The sequence below is a fragment of the Ambystoma mexicanum genome, chromosome 9 (assembly GCF_040938575.1).
Source record: "Ambystoma mexicanum isolate Mex_15411 chromosome 9, UKY_AmexF1_1, whole genome shotgun sequence".
Lineage (NCBI taxonomy): Eukaryota > Metazoa > Chordata > Amphibia > Caudata > Ambystomatidae > Ambystoma > Ambystoma mexicanum.
Genome location: NC_090931.1, coordinates 807,049,505 through 807,070,997, shown reverse-complemented (window position 1 = coordinate 807,070,997; position 21,493 = coordinate 807,049,505). Strand labels below are relative to the sequence as shown.

At 44.3% G+C, this 21,493-nt stretch overlaps 1 protein-coding gene across 5 annotated transcripts in view; it reads left to right on the top strand.

Moving 5' to 3' along the window:
* SPATS2L (spermatogenesis associated serine rich 2 like) overlaps window positions 1-21,493 on the top strand; it is a 225,802-nt gene that overhangs the window by 94,204 nt on the left and 110,105 nt on the right. The window contains exons 1-2 of one of the 5 annotated variants that reach the window (XM_069615793.1): window positions 1,464-1,680; window positions 11,614-11,725. The exons of 1 other annotated variant lie outside the window; for it this stretch is intronic. The gene's annotated coding sequence lies outside the window, so the exon portion shown is untranslated. Of the gene's footprint in view, window positions 1-1,463; window positions 1,681-5,468; window positions 5,536-11,411; window positions 11,490-11,613; window positions 11,726-21,493 lie in introns of those variants that run through there. 3 more of the 5 variants (XM_069615795.1, XM_069615794.1, XM_069615792.1) reach the window with 3 other exon arrangements.

The window sequence follows — 21,493 nt, the reverse complement described above, 5'->3', positions numbered from 1 at the left end:
GGGTGACAAGGTCTGAATCGTACCAAGAGTTGCACTTGGCTTTTGGCTTCAAGCGGATCCTCATGACAGGGAGAAGAACATCAAGAGTATCAGAGATAGCAGAGTGGAGCATGGAAAGGGCTGCGTCAGGGTGTGAGTCAGCCAAAGGGGGAGGGAGGGGGAGAAAGGGGCGGTGAAAGCCTCAACTGACACGCACTTCATGGGTCGGATAACCGAGAAGGTAGGTGCCAGTGCTGAGGTTGGCTTGGCCTGAGGGGTAGAGAGGGTGAGCTGGGAGGAAAGGACAAGGTGGTCACTCCAGGAGAGAGGAGTGGTCAGAGGGGATGAAAGGGGAAGGTCTGAAGAGATCAGAACATCCAGAGTGTGCCCTGCAGAGTGAGTCGGGCCAGAGGGGAGAATAGAGAGTGCGAGAGAGTCGCAAAGGTCACGAAAGAGTCCGGCGGACGGACAGGAAGCATCCAGGTGGATGTTGATAAAATGGAGTTGCTGCCAGCTCTGACGATCTTCAGCCTTCATCTTCAGTCACAGAGCGAGTTAACAGCTTGTAACATTTAAGCTGCACTGGAATAGTCTCATTAGAATATGTAAAGAAGTTAGATGCACCCACACAAGTTTGCCCCTCCCCGTAATCTCTAAAGTTAGTCCCTCTCACATTTGAAATGATTAGCCTCCCTCCTCAGAAATGTTTGCCTAGTTGCACACCTGTAACTCATAGTGTAATTCCATGTGCAGATATGTCATGGCTCCCAAGTAATGTCATGTCCCATACCTAAATATTATTATTGCTTATGGGCTAGCTAATTTCTTTACTCGGATTAGGCAACTCCATTGGGCGTGAGGTCATTTGTGGGTCGCACACCAATGTCATGGATCTTATGTGAGAAATTTGGGGTCGGATTTCTATTGTTTGTTTGTTTTTTTTTTTTTATGTTTTGATCGAGAGGCCGGGAATTGAACTCGGGACCCACCTCATACAAGCGAGGTCGGATTATATTTCGGGATCCCCGCTTGAACAAATCTTGTTACCTCGTCCAAAATCTCTTTTTTTCCGAGGACCGCAGTTCAATCATCTCCCAAATAAGTATACTATTTTGAAAAAGGCTAAGATAAATCTCACTTCGGGAGTAACGCCATTACTAAGAGCCCATTAACAGCTCTCAGTGTGGCTCTGCTACATTTTCAAATTCCGTGGACACCAAAACTTTTATTATCGACAATTAAATCTGCAGTTCTCGCAACACCAGAACTTTTATAGACGTATTTATCGGTGTTCTCATACAACTAATAGCACATTTTGTGGCACGGCTCAGTAATAAGATTGTATACCGCCACGGCGACTGCTTCCCATTTCTTCCCCCCCCCCCCCCTCACCCAATTTCGGTGGGGGCTGTTGGTGGGGCTGGGGGATGGTGGGCTCCGTGTGCTCTGGGAGAAGATGCGCAGCGACAAAGGGGTTAATTGCGAGCCCGCTCTTCCCTGGCTGCCGCGTCAGTCAGCTCTGCTGCTCCGCTGCCACTTGGGCTGGACTAGAAGCGCCGGGCTCCAGCTGCGGGAACGCTGAGTCAGCGCCGGGCTCCCTTCGAGACGTGGGGCCAGCGTGGCACACCTGGAACCCCTCGGAGCAGCAGGGCACTCCTCGAGGCCCAGACCCCAGAGCCGGCGTCGCCAGTGCGGGAGAAGGTGAGTGCGCGGCGCGTCTCGGGTCAAGCCTAGCTGAGCGACGCTGCCTGTCACCAGACAGCGCAGTTCATCCGTTTCAGCGTCGGGCATTGAGCTTATTTCCGAAATGCTCCAGCTCGAGGGCCGGTCGGCGAATGATTGACTGGAGGAAAGAGGTACTGAAGTGGTTTGGGAAAAAAAGGAGTGCACAGTGGCCCTAAGGTAGCAGTATGAAAAAAGGAACGTAATTACCTTTCTCTGGGAAATAATTCCATCACTATTAGCCAAGTAATAATTAGCCCATCCTCTGTATTTTTTCACTATTTAGTTCCAATCGTAATTGGCACGGCTGCTGCTTTAACAAATGTTCACACCTACTGCGTTTTATTTCTTGCGCCCAGACCTGTACTCGCAACGAGCTACAGTGATTCGCTCACGATCACACTGCGCGATCAGCGGGGGAACCTGGCACTGCTCCCCTGTCCCACAGACGCTGCCCTTTATACCCCACATCTTGTATAAAAACACAACGCCCAACAATCCCGTCATCAGGTGTCCCGTCGAATTCACGAAACAATCCAAAAGTTGCCATTTCTCGTCACACGAACCATTTCTGGCAGCCGGTTGGTGGTACCCGCCCTTTGTCACATAGATCATTCCTGCGCCAAGAGTGTGTGCGAACGGCGACCGAGCGCTCCACAACCCCCCAGAACATTCACACGGCGGAACTTTGTGTTTAGGTGCAGCCTTTTATATGTGCATCATGTATTCTGCGGCGGCGCGGAGCGGTCGCGTCTGGCGAGTGGCAGGGATTCCCGATTCGCCAGAGCTCGCACATCTGGCTGCAATCAGCCCGTGCGGTGGAAATCCCAGGGCCCCGGTTTCCGGGCCGTTCCGTCACGCTGCAGCGAGCAGCTGCCAGGAGCAAGGCTCCCAGGCATATTATGTCAGTGTCCAGGGCTGTGTGTTTTTGGTATTTCTCCGGTTTCTAAGGGCTACCAGTTTTGGCAGACGTGTGGGGGGGAGGGGGGACCAGTGGGGGGCTGAGGCACAGTGTGCAGCTGCGCAGCCTGCTCTGGGGCAGCAGTGCTCGCTTTTCAGGAATGCTTTGAATTCCTCAAGTCGGTGACCCGCGGGGGCTGCAGGATTCCCAGAGCTCATCTCTCCACAGCATCAGAGACCGCACGAATCTGTGAGGGCTTTCCTGTCCTCTATACGTATTTATAGTTTATAGGACTTGCTTTGTATATTAATTTAAACCGAGTCAAGAGGATTTCGGAGGCGGGAGGGGCCGTATGATCACCAAAAGACAACACTGAAACGTGTCCATGTGTACCGCATGTTTATTTATTTATTTATTGTGCCTTCGTTTTATACAGTAGGTCAATTCTGTTTCAAAGCGACCACAAGGCAACAGGGAGGGAACGTGGGATTGAAAACAATGAATACAATGAAAGATGAAGACAAACCTACTATGTCTTGTGAGGGTTCAGAACGTGCAAGTGCAGCGAGAAGAGGGGAAGTGGGGGTACGTTTTGGAATGTCCGTGCTCATGGGTGAGCAACAGAGAATTGCATAGAATGGTAAGTGCTGTGCGGCCTGAAGCCACATTGGGTAGAAAGTGCAAGCGTATAGGATTGATTTTTTAAATTTTTTTTATTTTATTTATTTGCATTTTTAAAGCACTCACACAGCCCGGGGGCATTGAGGCACTGTTACAGGAATATATCTTAGTTGTGTATTTATAACACGCTTAATACCTGGAGGTTTCTAAGCGCGGACCTGGGGAATCGAACCTGTGTTGCTTCGTATCGTCTTGTTTCCAAAGCGAGCACGTTGCTGCTGAGCTATCCTCCCGGGATTGAGGACGGTGGTTGCCGAGGCAAGTGCTGCGAGATAGGCAGAGGATGGTGCAATTGGATATGGAAGACCTGGTCCCCGAAGGATATATAAAGGCTCTGGCCACCAATCACAGTGACTGTGAGATTAGCAGAGGAGGGAAGAAGGGAAGGAGGAGGTGAAAAGGAAAGTCTTGAGGAGCTTCCAGAATTTGAGGAAGTCCTGCTCAAGATGAAGAGGAAGGGGGAGGCTATTCCATAAGAGAGAGCCAGCTGAAGAAAGTGATTGGTCTCTGGCACTCTGTTTAACAAAACAAACGCTTTACAAACAGAGAGTTGGTGCCAGAGCACCTTAGAGGTCTGGAAGGAGAGTATTTAGTAAGAGAACGTTGCAGATAGCATGGCCTCATGCCCCAGACAGCCTCATGGATGATGCAGAGGGATTTGAATGTAATCCGTGCAGCAACCGGGGGCCAGTGGAGAGTTTTTAGCACAGGAGAGATGCAGTCCTTGGGGTGTAAGACTTTTACGCCTTGCATTAATGGCACAGCTATTTTTCATTCATTTGTGTGGCACAGAGGAGGGTCGGAACTCAACATGTGATTCCGCCGTGTCCCTTCCTTTCTGCCATCCAAATGCTCCAGCATTTTCGCAGGCATGGATTTTCATGCCAGCGCAAATGCTGGAGATTCGTATGGGGGTCCTGCCAGCTTTATACAGCAGCATAGAACAGGTGGATCCCATAGGAATCCATTGTAAATGCTGTCTGTTGGAGAGCGTTTATTTTTCATTGTGAACACCGCTAACCATTCGAGCATGCCAGGCAGTCTTTATCCACTTTGCATGGCTGTAGTGCAAAAATGCAGCTCAAAAGGTGGCCTACATGTCATCTGCCCTGCACTTTTGAGTGGTGCAAATGACGGAAATGTGGTGGTGGGGAGAGGTTTACGTTGTAGTGCAAAAGTAACGGCTCCCCGCCGTCAAATTACAAACTTAACCAACATGAGCCACATAGAGTTTCCTAGTCACTTGAGCTTACAACATAGAAGCATACTCAGAATGTCCTCCTGCAAGACAGAAGGTCCCACTAATCTTGGGGACTATCGGGAAGATGACTTTTTCAGAAAGGACATACAACATTCTTCACCTTGGCAGTAAGCAGGGTGCCTCAAAGATGTCTTGAAAGGGAGTTCTTTAGAGGTTTTTCAAAGTGATGGAACACCCCTTGGCATAACATAGGATAATTCATTTGTGTGATTGGCATAGCTTGAAGCAGGGTTTAATGGCTAACAGTGAGTGCCCCTAACCTGTGTGTTCATCCATCGTTTACTGCAGGATGTACATCAGGGACCTTTAATGGTGCTGCCGGCTGACACTTTGAATCTCAATGAACAGTCACATTCTAGCAAAAAAGTAATAGAGAGTTTTCTTTGTAAAGGCAACCAAGACTTTACAGCTGTAATTTCTGATTCGAGGATGAATGGGAGTTTCAAAGAATCATCGCACTGAGGTGCAAAGTTCCCCTGCATACCTGTGGAGGCACTTTTAGCCGGGTCCCACAGCAAAGCAGGTTTCCCGATCACATAGTTGAGGGGGTCATTATCTCTTTCTACGATAACAAATGGGCCTGGCCTCAAGCAAAACTAGGTGGCTGAAACCCATATATGTCGCCCTCCCCATAGTATGCTGGATTTTCTTATCCAATTCAGTGATTGGATTTCATCTTCACTGAAACCTCATTCTAAGGTGCTTGTACTTGGGGATCTGAACCTGGGCTATAATGACCCTGATGACACCATGGCGAAATGTACTGAGGCTACGTTAGAGAGCTTAACCTTCTTTCAACATATGAAACAACCATCCCATAGTGACAATAGGATTCTGGATTGGGGGACCTCCCATGGGTTAGTGTTAGATAACTTTAAAGCAAATCCCTGCAGTTCTTCTGACCACTTTTTTATCTCCTTCCAGCTGCCTAAGAGCCTGCCACCTGAAAAAAAGAGGAACTCTCCAGTGAAGGTTAAGTGTCGTAATAAAGGTAAATTGACTCCCACTCCCATGCACCCATTCTTTGCCCCTGTGATAGAGAATCTCGCTTGTTTGGACTACGCTTCAAAAATTGCTTCAGCCCATGATATGATGCCCGTGGCTGTGAACAATCTTGCACCATTAAAACAAAGATTGGTAAAGATGCAACCATCAAAACGGTGGTATTCGTCAGACATCCAGAAATTCAAATCTTTGAAAGACAAGGCTTTCGAAAGATGGCAGCAATCCCTCTCTCTTGAGAAGAAGGACTGTTACACCACGGCAGCCAAAACTCATAAACAGGCCATCTGTGAGTCCAAGAAATTGTTTTATGAGACGAGAATTAAGGGGGCATCTTCAAACTCAAGAGAACTGTATAATATCTTGAAAGAACTACAAGACCCACGCCCACCTCCTTCTTCAGTCACAAAGGATGCAAAATGGTGTTTGGACATCCAGAATTCCATGTGACTTAAAACTGGGACCATCAGAAGTGACATCCTGGTCGGCATGAATGCTTTATCAAACAGCAATCCTATATTAAGCACAGAAAGACCGGATGATAATATACCCCTTTTTGTCTTCACTAAAGTGCCTGATGTGGATATCTTGGATATTCTGGAAAAATTGAAGCCGGCCAATTGTAAGGGTGACATTTGCCCTGTGGCTATTGTAAAATCTTGTGCCCACTTTCTTATCCCTTTGATTAGTACATTTGTTAATCTATCCTTCTCTGAAAACTTTGTTCCCACTTCTATCAAATAAGCATGGATCACACCCCCTGCTATAAAAACCTTTATTGGATCCATCTTTGGCAGTCAACTATCGCCCCATAACCAACACACATTTTCTCCTGAAAATATTTGGATAAGATCGCCCACCAACAAACAAGATTTTCTTAGCCATCATAATATTCTAAGCCCAAAACAGCCATGTTTCATATGTCATCATAGTACAGAATCCACCTTGTTGGATCTTGCAACATCTTGATAAAGGACAAACAACTCTTTTGATGCTTCTGGACCTGACTGTGGCATTCGATCTTGTGGACCATGCCACACTAGTTACCAGGCTTCAGGAATCTTCCGCCTTTTCTTTTGAAGCATCTAGTTGGGTTCTTTGGCTGATCGAACGGCAATAATCTACTGTGAGGATGCCTTTACAGAGGGCTTTGCACTTCCCTGTGGTGTCCCACAGGGTTCATGTATGTCACCTACGCTCCTCAATATTTTCACCTTGCCTCTCTTCAAATTGTTGGAATCCAAGGGTGTAATTAATGCAAACTATGCAGATGACTCCCAGCGTCTCATTCCCCTCACAACTAATTATGCAGATGACTCCCTGACAATCAACACCACCTATAATGTCATACATAGGTGAATGCTATTTAATGGCTTAACACTCAACAACTCAAAAACTGAAATTATGATTGTCGGCACCTCTTACAATCTCTGTAACACGTACCCTGCATTTCACACATTCAAAGTGATTGAATGCTCTCTTAAAACACTTCCAATTGTCAAGACTCTAGGAGTTATTTTGGATCAAGAGTTGAGCATGAAAGCTCATGTTAGCCATCTTGTTTCTTGCTCCTCGCTCCTCTTACTATCTCAAGCTCCTGGCGCAAATTCGCCCCTTTCTTGACCCAAGCTGTTTTGCCACCCTGGCTTGGGCCATTATTGGGTCCCGTTTAGATTATTTCTCAAGCCTATTATAGGGCATGGGAAAGGGGGAACTTAATCACCTCCAGGTGGTTCAAAACAATGCGGTAAGAGTGGTCTGCGGTCTGCATAAATCAGACCATGGGCCTCATTATGAGGAGGGCGGTAAGGGGTTAACGGCGCCGGTAACGGTGCCGGATGCCGTTAACCCCTTACCGCCCTATTACGAGGTCTGCTCACGGGACCCGCAATGGTTTTACCAGGCGTCCTTAGCGGGTCCCGCGAGCAGCCCAGCATGCTAACAACGGGCCCGTCATTAAAGGGCCCGTTGTTAGCATGCTCCCCATTCCCATTGAGCCCTATGGGGGCTTAAATGGGAATGGGAATGTACCGGGTCCAGGTTCCCTGAATGGGGAAATATCAGGCCCTCCAAGGTTGGAATGGCCCGGTACTTCCCCATTCAGGGAGCCCGGATCCAGTACCCGGAATGGAGGTAGCCATGCCGCAAAAACGGCATGGTTACCTCCTTCCTCGTAATGAGGCCCCATGTATCTGTGGCAAGAAAATCCTTGCATTGGTTTCCCACTAGGAAACGCATTGTGTTTCGCACTCTGTGTATTGCACACTCTTGCCTCTTTGGAAAGAGTCCAATCTACCTTTCATCTCTGCTTGGATGGCTCCTATCTAGATGCACCTCAAGGTCCTCCTTCTGACCCCAAAGGGTAAATTGACTATGGTATTAGATGGATGCTTCCCAATGACAGCTTCTCGCCTTTGGAATGCACTGCCGCCGGATCTGAGATCCTGCTCCTCCTTGGTATCATTCAAACGTAGACTCAAGACCTTCTTGTTTGAATGATAATCTTTCCCAGTTTATTCTCCCTTGACAGCTAGGACACTTTTTGTTTACTGTGTGTCTGCCTAGTCCTGCGCTTCCATGCCTAAGGGCGTAGTTCCAGCGCATTACAAATAAAATAAATAAATAACAATAACGGAGGGCTACCAAAATGTATGCATGTTCGAGTTTTCATATCACAATGGTTTTGATCTAAGGCTAACCCCTAATCATGTTTCATAGTAAGTTGTACTGATGCTCAAGACATGGTGGATTCTACTACTGCCTGTTGCCAACAAGATCCTCATTGTCGTGGCAATATGGCTATACCGCTCATTCCAAGCCATAGACCCAGCATGCGCTTGCTTCTTGCTGTTTCCTTCCTTAGAATGGAGGCCCCTCTTTCCTTGAGATGCATGTGGGCATACCTTTGGAGTCTTAGCTTTGCATGCCCCATCTCGTGATAGGCTCTTTGGGTCGGCCTGTGCTTGATGCCACCATGGTGTACGCACATGGAGTCTTCGTAGGAGCCTTGGATAAGATGAGTCAGGGATTGGCTCCCCTGAATGGTGTTTGCAGAACTGCCCAGGGTAGGTACAGCCATCTTCAATCAGTGGCTGGAGGACCGGAGAGAGGGTGGTGATCCATGTGGGCCTGTAGGGCCTTCTGGACCTCTAACCCAATGCTAGAGAAGGCTGGGACTCCTGCCAAGGTTTGGTTCGGATCAGGGAAGCCACTTGGTGTGGGTGGCTGGCACCCCAGACCAGGGGCAGGGACCCATGCATTCCTGCAGCTCCTCCTGGCAGGCTCGGACTTGCCTGCAAGGCAATAGGGCAAGGCCCAAAGTGCAGGCTCAACATGCTAGGCTGGGTCAGTTTTTCGGCACAAGTGGGACAGTTTGATGAGTTTCTTCACTGTGCAGCTAGTAGTTCGGACCAGTATTACTGAGCATATATATTTTTCAAAAACCCAATTTGCGAAAAATTTTCCAAAAAACTCCCCCTTTGGTACTACTCAAGCATTTTGTCACAAAAGTAACACATTGTCGTTTGTGAGTATGGGCTACTTTTTCATTGATGCCTGAGCTACTCTTATGCCCCAGTCCGACCCTGCCCCATGGGGCTCTCACTTGGACAAGTCAGAGCTTTGCACCCTGGTGGAGGCTGGGAATCCTCCCAGGGCTTGCAAAGCTCTTCCCTGGGTACAACCACTTTAGGTCAGTAGCTGGGGCCCCCCAGATGTGGGTCAGCGGCCTGCGCTCCTCCTTAGGCTCTAACTTGTGCAAGTCGGAGCCCAGCCCCCGAGGAGGCTCGGATTCCTGCCAGGGTGTCAAGTCAAAGAGATGTTTCTTAGGGTCCACGTCTATGGATGACAGCTTCAAAACTGAAGGATGGGAGCGGGAAGGTTTCAAATTAATCATAACCTTTTGCATTGCTCTGAGCAACCCACCAGACCATTGTTTTTCAGGCGGCTGTCCCATTACAGAAGGCAAAAGAACATTATGAAATCTGGCTCAGTCCCACCACAAAAGGGGTAGACTAGCCCTAATTGCTTGGTCACATCTCTTCACACAGGCAACCCCAGCCATGTTTAAGCCTCATTGGGCATCATCGGTGTGGTACAGCTAAGGTCTCTTGGAAGTGTTCTGGTCAGTCGTTGAGTTGCATTTCACTCCTTCCTAATTCATTTGGAGAAAGATGACATGGCTTTTCTGTAGCCTGCATGGAGAAACATTTGAAATTGGAATTCATCTGAACTTTAAGAATGGTGCAGCCATCTGTTCAATCATTCCAATAGCAACTCAGTCTGCACCTCAGCTTGCACTTCTTGCGGTTCCCTTCTTTAGATTGGAACCTTTTTCACGCTTGGGATGGACTAGTATGGACATCTTCTAGGAGGCCTTCACTAGCATGACAGAATTAAGAGTCCTACAAAAAGGATTATCCTTTGTTCCAAATGCAATGCACGACCCTTTCCAAACAAGAATTGGGCTTTCTCAGTTGGTTAGGAAAATCAGACTAAAGCAATACTTTAGCACTGCCGATGATGACTATGCTGCAGACACTACAGAGTTGTGAAATACTGCAATCTTTTATCCTCCTCCAACTGGCATCTCTTCTGAATCAATCACGTTTGAGGAAGCACCAATGAAAAGCCCAGAGAAGTTAGAATCCACCATATGTGCTCCCTACAATAACTGCATGAATAAACATTGAGATGCTATAAACAGCTTGTCATTTCATGCAGCCATTACAATAAAACCAGCAGACAAAGGTGGGCAATTGTGGTAATGTATATCCAGAAATGGTGTCTGGGTTGAGTTACCCAAACGTCTGGAAGAACCTGTGTGAATGTATCACTTAAAGGTTACATATATGCATTTCATTCATTCCATTTCTTTTCGTTTGCAATAATAAATCCTTTACAAAAGGCAAGGATGCATATAAAAAACAGAAGTATTTATTTCCCAGAGACACAGGCTTTTCCTAGAGTGTCCAGCGCATTTCGGTCCTAATCACCATCTTCAGGGACTCATTTCAGCCTATTTTCTAACTTCTGCAGACGGTTATTTTCTTGTGTCAATTTCTGAAAGGATTCACTTCGTAGCAGTTTCTTTCTGTGACTATGGGACCTGGTGTGCCATCTTGTCTTGATGCCGGTATAGAATTTCATCTGGGTTCTTATCCTGGGCTTTATTGTTTTCTCTTGAAACCGCCAATACGGGACACCAGGACCGCTGTAAATTACAATACCAATTGTGATAATGGACACCTGTGATTATCAAGAGATGGGGAAAAAACTACTCAGTGACAGATCCAGGTGCAATCCTTTGCCACGTGATCCCACACAAGCACTGCGTGGTCCCCTAATTGAAGAAACTCTAGCCGAAGGATACATCAATAACAAAGAAGCTGAATTCCTATTACCAAAATTTCCCAGGATTCCGGCATTCTATGTACTCCCAAAAATACACCAATCCACCATCAGGTCACCCTATTGTGTCAGGCATAGGTTCCATTTTATCGTAATTTGTTGACTTTTTTTTGAAGAGATGCCTAAAATAAAATCACATGTCAAAGATTCTACATCGAGGCTTAATCTGTTGAAAGATAGACCATTTGACAACACAACATAACTACTGCTTATGTTGGACATACACCTTCATTACAGTTTTGCCGGTATCCCGCCGGTAATTCTGGCGGGATACCGGCATAGCTGCCTTGCCATTTCTGCTGCCCAGTATCCCAGTATTACTGGGATATTATGGGCAGTAGAGACGCCGGTAAGGTCCCATTCCATGAAGTCCCGCAGGACTCCATGGATGAGATTGTTGGAATTACTGCCACTGGGGTTGACCCAACTTCGCTTTTTACCTACAGGTAAGGACTGCTCTGACAAGCTCACCTCCCCCCACTATTTGGGTACTGGTCTGACCACTGCATACCCTGACCTCACTCGCATGAAGGGGTGAGTGACTCACTTTTTTTTACAATACAAGACTCTGATAGTAATAACTGAGAATTACTTAGCCTTGAAGACATTTTGTAAAACTTTAACAAGCAGAATTATGGACCCATATTCTTTCCTGTAGAACTCTTCAGCTCCAGCCTCTACCTGGGACCAAATCACTATACTAGAGGGGACACCCACCCTGATTACTGACTACTCCAGCCGGAGACACACCGAAGGGGCACCAATGAGAGGTAGAGACACATTTGAGTTGTTAAAATGTAAAAATGACAAAATATTCACGCACATTGCAATTGGAGTACAGGAGACTAAAAGTATTCTGTGTGATTTTCTCACTAGAGGGAAACAGATTGTCCGGAAGAACCCAGATTATGAAAACATGAAGTTTGAAAGTTATTAACATAGAATATTTTGCTCCTGAAGAAGGGAAAATGACTTCTCAAAACGCGCTGAGCTATTTCGAACAGTAGTTAGGCCTCTACTGTACCTAAAATGTATATATCTTGTGACTGAAGACATGGCACTATATGATGATCAACAATTGGTGATATTGCTGAATATAGACTGGCATGCATTAATAAATTGTATTTTTCTACTGAAATCAATAACCAAGTGACTGCATGATTATTACCTCTACAGATTAAGAAAGCGTGTAAATGACTATTATCAAAGTACAGATTAAGATAACCCCAGTTGGTGGCTAATTAGCCAGTTACTCTAAGTCAACTTTAAGTTATTCCTCTTTGCTTTGTAAGCAGTTCAGACTAGAAATGGAGTACTGAAACAGATCTTCAAGAGTATTAGAGAAACATTTTGAACAATTGATTGCCACTGGCAATAACTTGAATGTGCAGGGGACGCGAGTGATCCACAGCCCGTGGACACTTTCTTTTTCTTTTGTACCATTGCCTAGTGTCAAGGCAGTGTTTTTCTCCTCTGCACCTCACTAAATATCTATTAACACTGTAGAAACCTTTGCTATAACTTGGTGTGCATACTGTGCTTCCATTCTTTGTACTGGTAGTACCAGTGTCAGTTATTCTGGCATTTATTTGCCGGTAGGGGCCTGAAATACTGGCAGGTCAGGCCTGCCGGTAGATCACTGCCTCTTCCGGCAAACATGTATTTCCCTGGTATGGAAAAAATGCCAGTGCCGGAATTAGCAGCATTTATTCTTCCATTGTTTCCGGCCCCAGGGTAACTCATAATAGAGTCCTTCTACAGAAAAATGCCACAGATGAAATCACTACACGTGATTCAGAAAATTCTGGAGGAGCGACCTATTATCCTCGTCATTCCGAATCAGTTCATTCTCCAACTAGCTGAATTAGCCCTAACAAAAAAATATTTTATATTTGAGGACAAGTTCTAGAAACAGACCTTGGACACTGAGATGGGCGCTACTTTGCCCTGAGCCTGGCTAACTTGTATGTAGCCGAATTTGAGAAAATTCAAATAGATGCCAATAATCCTTTTAAAGACCAGATTTGTTGTGGGCAAGATGCATTGATGACATGTTTGTCATCTTCCAAGAGAGCGAAGCATCAGTAAACGATTTCCACTCGTGGTAAATACATTTATTATGAGGCCGATGCCGGCGGGTTGCCACCGGACTCGCAACACCGTTTCCACCGCCGGAGATCCCGGCACAACAGGGACATTACAAGTCCCAGTGGCCCAGGATATCAGGCGGCAGAAAGTGTAAGTCTCCATTCCCATGATGGGAATGGGGACATGGAAGCACAGGCACAGTTGCTGCCGGTGCATCTGTAACAACTCTGCCTACTGGGGCAGTTGCGCCGACCGGCCGGGCGCAACAGCCCAGGAAGGCAGAGTTGTAGTGTGGCGATCTGGAACGTGGGCCGCTACGGTGCTACCGGCACCCTTATTTCCAGACCGCCACACTTGTAATGAGGCCCATATGATTCGGTATCACTACATATTATCCCCACCAAAAATATTGCCGTATATATGGTTGTCTGGAACGGCCATAGGAGATATTTTTGGTGGGGGATCATTTTTGGGCTTTTTGGGAACGGAGGTTGAGGGCGTGTCCCCCCACGCCTTCAAAAATAATGCGGGGGTTGCAGGGCTGTCCCCTGCAAGTTCCATGCCTTAATATCAGCGCAGAAATATGGCAATATTTTTGTATGCCGATATTTTTGCGGGGATATTAACACATGGAACCATTGAATCAGCATCTTAGATTCACTAAAAAAGTAAGCAAATAAGCTATCCAATTTTTGGATCTACTGATTAAATGGGAAAAGGGTGTGTTACACAACTCAGTCTATCACAAAGGCACGGATCGCAATTCATTGCACCTATACTGAAGTTACCATCCTAGACATTTGCAGGACAATCCCTGTTTGGGCAATAGCTTCGCTTTCACGGAAACTGCTCGACCTGTGAAGAGTATGACAAGCAGGCTGACTTTTTGACAGCTAAGCTTCACTCACGTGGATATCCCCAAAATATTTTTGAAAATGCATACAAAAGAGCAAGGAATATTCTGTGAGACATCAGGTTACAAAAACATCCCAGGCCAATAAAAGCAAACTATCAAATCACAATGGTTTTGAGTTACTCATCTGTATGCTATCAAATTAAGAAAGAAGTGAAAAAGCTGTGGCCGATTTTAAATGTGGTATCTAGTAACATTAATCCACCAAGATTTGCAATCAAAAAGAGGCGCAACCTTAGAGACTTATTAGTCCACCTCTACAAAGGGAAATCTGTTGGAAACTACGATCAACCTACATTGTGGTTGCTAGCACACACAATAGGTCATGCCCCTTGTGACTCCTGTGTGTGACCAGACTGCCCAGAGTCAATCGATTGACATAAGATGGAACAGCCAGTGGATCCAGAAAAATGTCACTTATAGCAATTCACAAAATGTGTTATACCTCATAACGTGTACATGTTGATTGCATTATGTGGGCATGACTTAGAGACCTATACAAAAGGAATATTGAGCACAGGTCATGCACCCTCCCAAAAAAGATGAGTGTGCACTCATCTTTTCTTATGTTGTACAAAGTGCTCACTCAAGGTGGAACACTTTGTACAACAACAACACTCTGAAAAGGATTTCAAGAGGACCATTTTAGAACAGATAAAGCTACCATGGAGGGGCGGGAATATCAATACCTTGCTGTTGTGCAGAGAACAGAACTGGATCTTTAACCTCCGAACAGATAGGATAGGCCTTAATTAAAACACCCCAATCCAGAACCTCACCTGAAAGTGGCTTGTGGGCATCCTGGAAGTCAAACTCGGACCGTGGCAGTCACCGGGCCAGCTGTTGGCTTGCATTTCACACATCTTTTATGACTTCCATATTGACCTTGCTGGAGACATTTCTAAATGAGCCTTGGCTGAAGTGGCCATCTGGCCATACTATTCATTCCATGGTAGCTTGGTCTGGTGGCTCTGCCTACCCCATGGAGTCCTGCTTTGCTTGTGACTTTCCCTCCTGCCCCAAGCATGCTTGGGTCTGCTGCTGGACTTGATGAGCCTTTCCCAATATGTAGGCAATTTGGGCTGGCCAGCGATGGCCACCTGCTCTGAGGGTTCGAAGCCCGAGATCCCTGCCTACATTGTGTAAACCTGTTTCAGCCTGAAACTCACCACAGTACCCCCAGCAACCTCAGAATGTGCATGCCACACTCCTGGAGCACACTCCTGGAGCACAGCAGATGCTTAATCCCCCTTCCCAAACCAGCCCTAGCGCTGAAAGCTCTTTTTTTATTTTATTTTTATTGTGATATGGTTTTACATTAAAACCTTACACAAAACATGTAAATAATACAACAGTACATTTAATTCGAAAAACATTCAAGAACCAACTCAATATGAGATGTATATTATACACCTTTAGAATTCCTAAAAATACATTACCCTAGTCTCATTAAATCCTTTATTGCATAGTTTGGAACATATGCATTAAAGCGAATGACTTAAAGCACATTTCATCAGTAACATAAGGCCATTAATATTAATACCAATTATCACCTTGAGTTCTATTAATACTTTCCGGACTTAAGTGTTTCATATACAAATTTTAAAAATCTAGTTAATGCGAGTAACAATGAAAAATGTTCATCCACCATGAATCTTGACCATAAACGTTCCCCAGCATGCACAGAAGTGGAATCTAAAAACCATTTAAAACAAATTAATCTAAGATTAAGAGTGCTTCGACAATAAATAACAAGGTCTTTCAAGGTTTACAGCTTCTAAAGTTATTGACAAAGTCTGCAAATTCTATCTTCCTTTATTATTCCCTTTCTGGGGCCCAGACATTCTAAGGTTATGGCTTGATTTGACTTAAACCTCATATAAGACCTTCCTGCTAGCTTACAAAGAAAACGTTTTATGCATCTCGGAATCAATTTCTAACAAAAAGAGCATACTCTGTATATAATGAGTACAATTGTCATTGCTCTGTAGAAAGCCTCTGGTATAATTGATACAGCTTTCGCTAGTCTGTGCTGGGTTAGTTCACAGGCATCAGACCCAATTGCGTAACTCGAAATGACAGACGATTTTATCATTAAGTACTTGGATGAGGTCACAAAATAGAGAATTTGCTGGGGGACTGAGAATTTTTGAGTAAAACATCAACCTTTTCCATTGTACCAACTTTTGTAAGGAAATCAGGCCTAATTCGTGTCTAAGGACACAGTTCGGCATAGATGATGCAAGGCTCAAGACATACTTCTAAATTGTGCTCTTGAGAAAAGAGAATAATATCGAGACCATAGGTTAAAACTGGGAAAAATGTTGTGGAATAAAATGTTGGAAGTAAAGAATAGTTACAGTCTCACAAAAATGTGTTTAAATTGCACCAGCAAAGGTTTAATCTTGGATCGCAGAATTTCTATCATCAATTTGCAGGATTGGCTATTAGAAATCTTTAATCCTAAATATATCAGTATATGAACTCTGTCCAATTTAGTTGTCCCAACTGACCAATAAACAGTTTTTGGAGCCTTCTTCTTATAGAAGATTACAATCTTTGATTTATTTCCATTCACCCGCAAATTGTTGTGTTCTGCATAAAGTGCAAATGCATTACATATTCTTTATAATCCAATTGGAGATTTTACAAAATTCGTCGGCAAATGCTAGCCAGTGAAAGGGTTATCAACTCTAGTTTTGCTGGAAGACAATTAACCTCACTCCACCATTTGTCTATGTCTAAATTGTATAAATTAAAAAGCTTAGGAGCAAGGATGCAACCTTGCCATAGGCTAGTATATGTTGCTATTACAGAGGCCCTTCTTTATGTAATCTAACCTGTATCAAAGTATTATCATATAGAAGCATAACTAGCCTTAAAAGGTCTTCTGGAATCCCCCCCATTTTTCAATTTCCGCCAAAGAATCTCCCTGTTTACTCTGCCAAATATATTCGACATAGACATGCTAGCTATATACATACACATTTTGCTTCCTTAGCTTGAGTCGATGCATGTAAATGCATAAGTAAACATCTGTTTAGTGAGGTACTGTGTCTCAGACGAATCCCTATTTGGAACTGAGGGATGAGACTCAATTCGTTTGCCCAAAAGTCAAGCGCTTTTAATAAAAGGGTGGGAAAAACCTAGCTTGAAGCGTGTAATATTGTTATAGGCTGATAATTGGCCGGATTACTCCTGTCCCCTTCTTTGTATAAGGGCATTATGGACAAAAGATTCCAAATGCGAGGGGTGACGTCTCTCCCAATGACATCCTCAAATAAATTGCCCAGAATAGTAGACCAGATTCAGATTAGACCAGAATCAGGTATATAGTTTATAGTAATCACTGCAAGGTGATCAGGACTTGGAGCTTTTGGAGCCTTCATTCTTGCGATTACAGTTATGATGTCTTATTTAGCACAGACACCTTACCTTTTCTAAGTTTTTGTCTAGAGATAGAATCAAATGACTTTTGACTAACGAAAGGGCCATAATTTCCCTTGGAGTGGGCAACCCATAAGATTTCCGTTACATCGTCCTTTCATCGGCACCCGTTTTTATCACTGGTGCTTTTCCGCAAAATGTTTGCTGAAAAAAACTTTTTGACTTTTTTTGGGGGGTGGGAAAGGGCATATTAAGGTTTGGGGCGGGATTCAGGATTTTTAAAAAAATCAGTAAATGACGGGGAATTTTAGGGGGAACCCCCCAAAAAATAATGTCAATGTTTTTTCGAAAAGTGTTTTCAGCAAAATGTTCGCAGAAAAACACCCGTTGTAAAAATGGGTGTCGATGAAATGACATAGAACCACAGTTTCCTCAATGGAATTGTGTTGTACCATTTCATTTACGTTTAGGATGCCATTCGTAATCTCCCAAAATGAAGAGATTCTTTTCCCATTTAGACAATGATATGATATGATATGGCATTTATATGGCATATAATAGAGGATCTTTTGGCTGGGTTTGGTGTTGAGTGAATACATCAGCCCTTTTCAGCAGTTTCTAAAGGACTGAAATGTTATTTTCTTAGCAATATTATATGCTTCTCTGTCAATGATAGGTTCCCTTTTGAGGCTTCTGATCTTCGCCCTTTTTTCCCTTTTAGCCTCAACTACCGCGGCATTATAAGCATGGATCCTTGGTTTTGAAACAGAGCAGGCTGCTTTACCACTAAATTACAAAAGACAAGAGTACACACACATATTAAAATTTACAACATTAAACATAGTCGCGCTAGGAACTAAAGTGAATGATGCAATAAAATCCCCAAGCAAAGATGTGGATTGTTTTAAAAACAAAAGAAAATCTATTGTACGCTAAAACCCTCTCTACAGGGAACTATAGCTGCTAAAAAAGTTTCCCTCGCGAGCCCCAGATGTTTATATTCCACTAAAAAAGTGATAACAGCGGGGTCATTAAATTCATTACAATTTATACATGCTGGAGAGCACATGTTATAAAGTGCTGTAGAAAGAAATACATGGTCAATCCAAGAGCTGGGTTTACCTCTTTGCCAATTTATAATTTTGCCCTTTACAGAGCTCCAAACCCCATGAAGTCAACCCATTGTTCCCCTCATCTTATGTTGGAATCCCTGAATTTATCCTTGGGAACACCAGTGGCCTCTTAATCCAAAGCATACTCAAAAGCACATGACAAATTGAAATCCCCTGCTATAACAATATTATCTTGATGGCCGTTACTTTACCTTTCTTCTAAAATCACACATAAGTCATTCATCATAAATTCAAGGCTGATCATGCTGGGTTCCAATAAATATTGATAATTAGCAGTTCCTTCATACTTCCAGCATTGCCTGTCTGCATTTTTATGACAAGCAGGTCGTCATTGGGGGTGTCAATGATTGAGTTAGTAATTTAGGGTTCATTGGAATTAGAAGGCCACCGGTAGGACGCCCTCTAGGACCTTTCCTGTCTTTTGTTTAGAAACCTTTATAACCTTCAATAAACAAGGAATTTAAAAGCACTACTTCTTGTAGTAAAATCAAATCAAAGTCCCCCAGAGCGGAAAAGGAGGAAGAGTTCCCAAAGTTAACGATATTATTGAAACCACAACTGTTGCAAGAGAACACTTTTAATTGGTCCCATCTAAAGATGAAGCGTGGCTATAGATTTCCTACTGTCTCTGAATAGCGCTGACGATGGCTAAGTACAATCTTCATCATTACCTACCTGTTGTTTATTCTCTTTCTGGGCACACAAAACTAATCTTGAACCGTTGGCGTTAAAGTCCCGTTTGATGGTTAGGAACAGAAAGTATATTTTGAAGTCCTTTTCGCTGTTGGCAGTAAGAGCATTGAATTTGGGAGATGCTGCAGAATAGTGAGGTTGTGCAAATCTAAGCCCATCAATCTAAAATTATCCAAACAAGCACAACCACAATTGGGGAAAGGGAATGAATGACTCGTCTTTCACAACTCTCGTCATGTATATCTACCCAGTTAATGTCTCCTGTATGAACCAGACGCACAGATGGTATTAAAGAGAACATTTGGCGAGTTCTAGACCTGTTGAGAAACATCCAGTCGTTACCCTGTTTTATACTATCAAAACCGATCCCCAAACAAGTGGAGATCTTTGGAATAATTGAATCATTCTTCCCTGATGATTTCTCTAGATTGCCTAGTGAAGTTGGCTGGGAATCATCCTTGTAAGTGTGCTTAGAGTGAGAAACAACCTCAGCTTTCAAAGAATGTCTGAAAGAGAGCAGGACGCAGGGGGACAAGGTCGATTTCATTATGTAGAGGAATTGAAGCAGCACTTCAGATGTTAGATCTTCAAGGATTTTGATAGAATTATTCGGAAGAAGAAATGTTGTCTTCTTTTGAAAATGACTTTTTTGCCTTTTTTGGCTTTCTATGTAACTTTAATTCATTTATTTATTTGTATTCAGTATTAAAACTTTTACAAATATTTTAAATTTCAAGAGATTAAAAATAACACATCTACTAAGATCAACTAAAATCACATTATCTAATAACATCATACATTTAGTATAACCAATTACTATCCTAATTTATCCCGAACCGATAAATTAATACTTCATTGTTAAAATTAAATCATAGACATCACATCAAAAATTCATATGTTAATTTAGTTGTGCAATTCAACTAATATGAATATAATAAATAGTAAAAATAGGACCATAAAGCTAAAACTATTAAACTAAAACAAATACATCAACGTACTATATTCTCTGAATTACACAAAGGCAATACATTCAACCATTTTCTCGTTATTAGTTTCCATAGTCGGTATAACGCAAAATGTAACTTTTGACTTTCCGAGTTCAAACAATATGACCAAAAATGATCAGTTTGTATATACTCAAGATTGTCAACAAAAGCTCCAAGGATCTCAATAATAGCCGATGCTAGTCCAGGACACTCCAAAAACAGATGGCTCACTGATTCAAGTACATTTTTGTTATTACATATACGGCATGTACGTTCTTCATAAGCATAACAGAAACATCCTCAAGGCCAGACTCGGGCAACACTTACAGGCCGATTCATGGAATAATTAGCGCGGCGCAAGTGGCCAAAAACGTGCGATTCGCAGTGGAATAGCGAAAATCGCAGTGGAATAGCGAAAATCGCACGAAAAGCAGCGCACATCGATTCATGGAAGGCCGTGCGCGAGAAAACCATCGGACGTGCGATAAAAAAGTGCGCGGCGCACGTTGGCGCACAGGCCATCTAACGGCATGCGCCAGGTCACAGCGAAAATCGCACAGTCCACAGCGAAAATCGCACATAGCGCGGCGCACGCAACAAAAGTAGGCGGAACACGGGGCGTAACACTCGGAATGGGGAACAACTTGCCAAAATGTGGGCGTCACGGGGGAAGCACAGGGTAAAAGTGCGCAGAACGCCCACACGCTCGCCTACAACACGTATTCATGGAATAGAATAGGTCAAAAAAGCGCACGCTCAAACCAGCGCACAGGCACAAACACGACCGCCACAAGAAAGCAGGCGGTAGCGTCTCAGCGGCTGTAAGAAATGTGCGCCAAAAGGTGCGCCAACAAATAACACCCATATACTGCCATGATGAATGTCCTATACTGTGGCCCTCCAGGACAAATGAGGTGCAAAGGGGTACCCACAAACACGGACACGCTGACAAAAAATACGTGTGCGCGGGAAGTCTCACACGCGATTTGGCCGGGTACGTGGATTTCAGGGGTGCGCGGGAAGGTCCACACGCGATTACAGCAGGGTACGTGCATTTCAGGGGTGCGCGGGAATTTCCACACGCGAATAGCCTGGCCTCGTGTATTTCAGGGGTGCGCGGGAAGTTCCACACGCGATTACAGCAGGGTACGTGTATTTCAGGGGTGCGCGGGAATTTCCACACGCGAATAGCCTGGCCGCGTGTATTTCAGGGGTGCGCGGGAAGTCCCACACGCGATTACAGCAGGGTACGTGTATTTCAGGGGTGCGCGGGAAGTTCCACACGCGAATAGCCTGGCCGTGTGTATTTCAGGGGTGCGCGGGAAGTCCCACACGCGA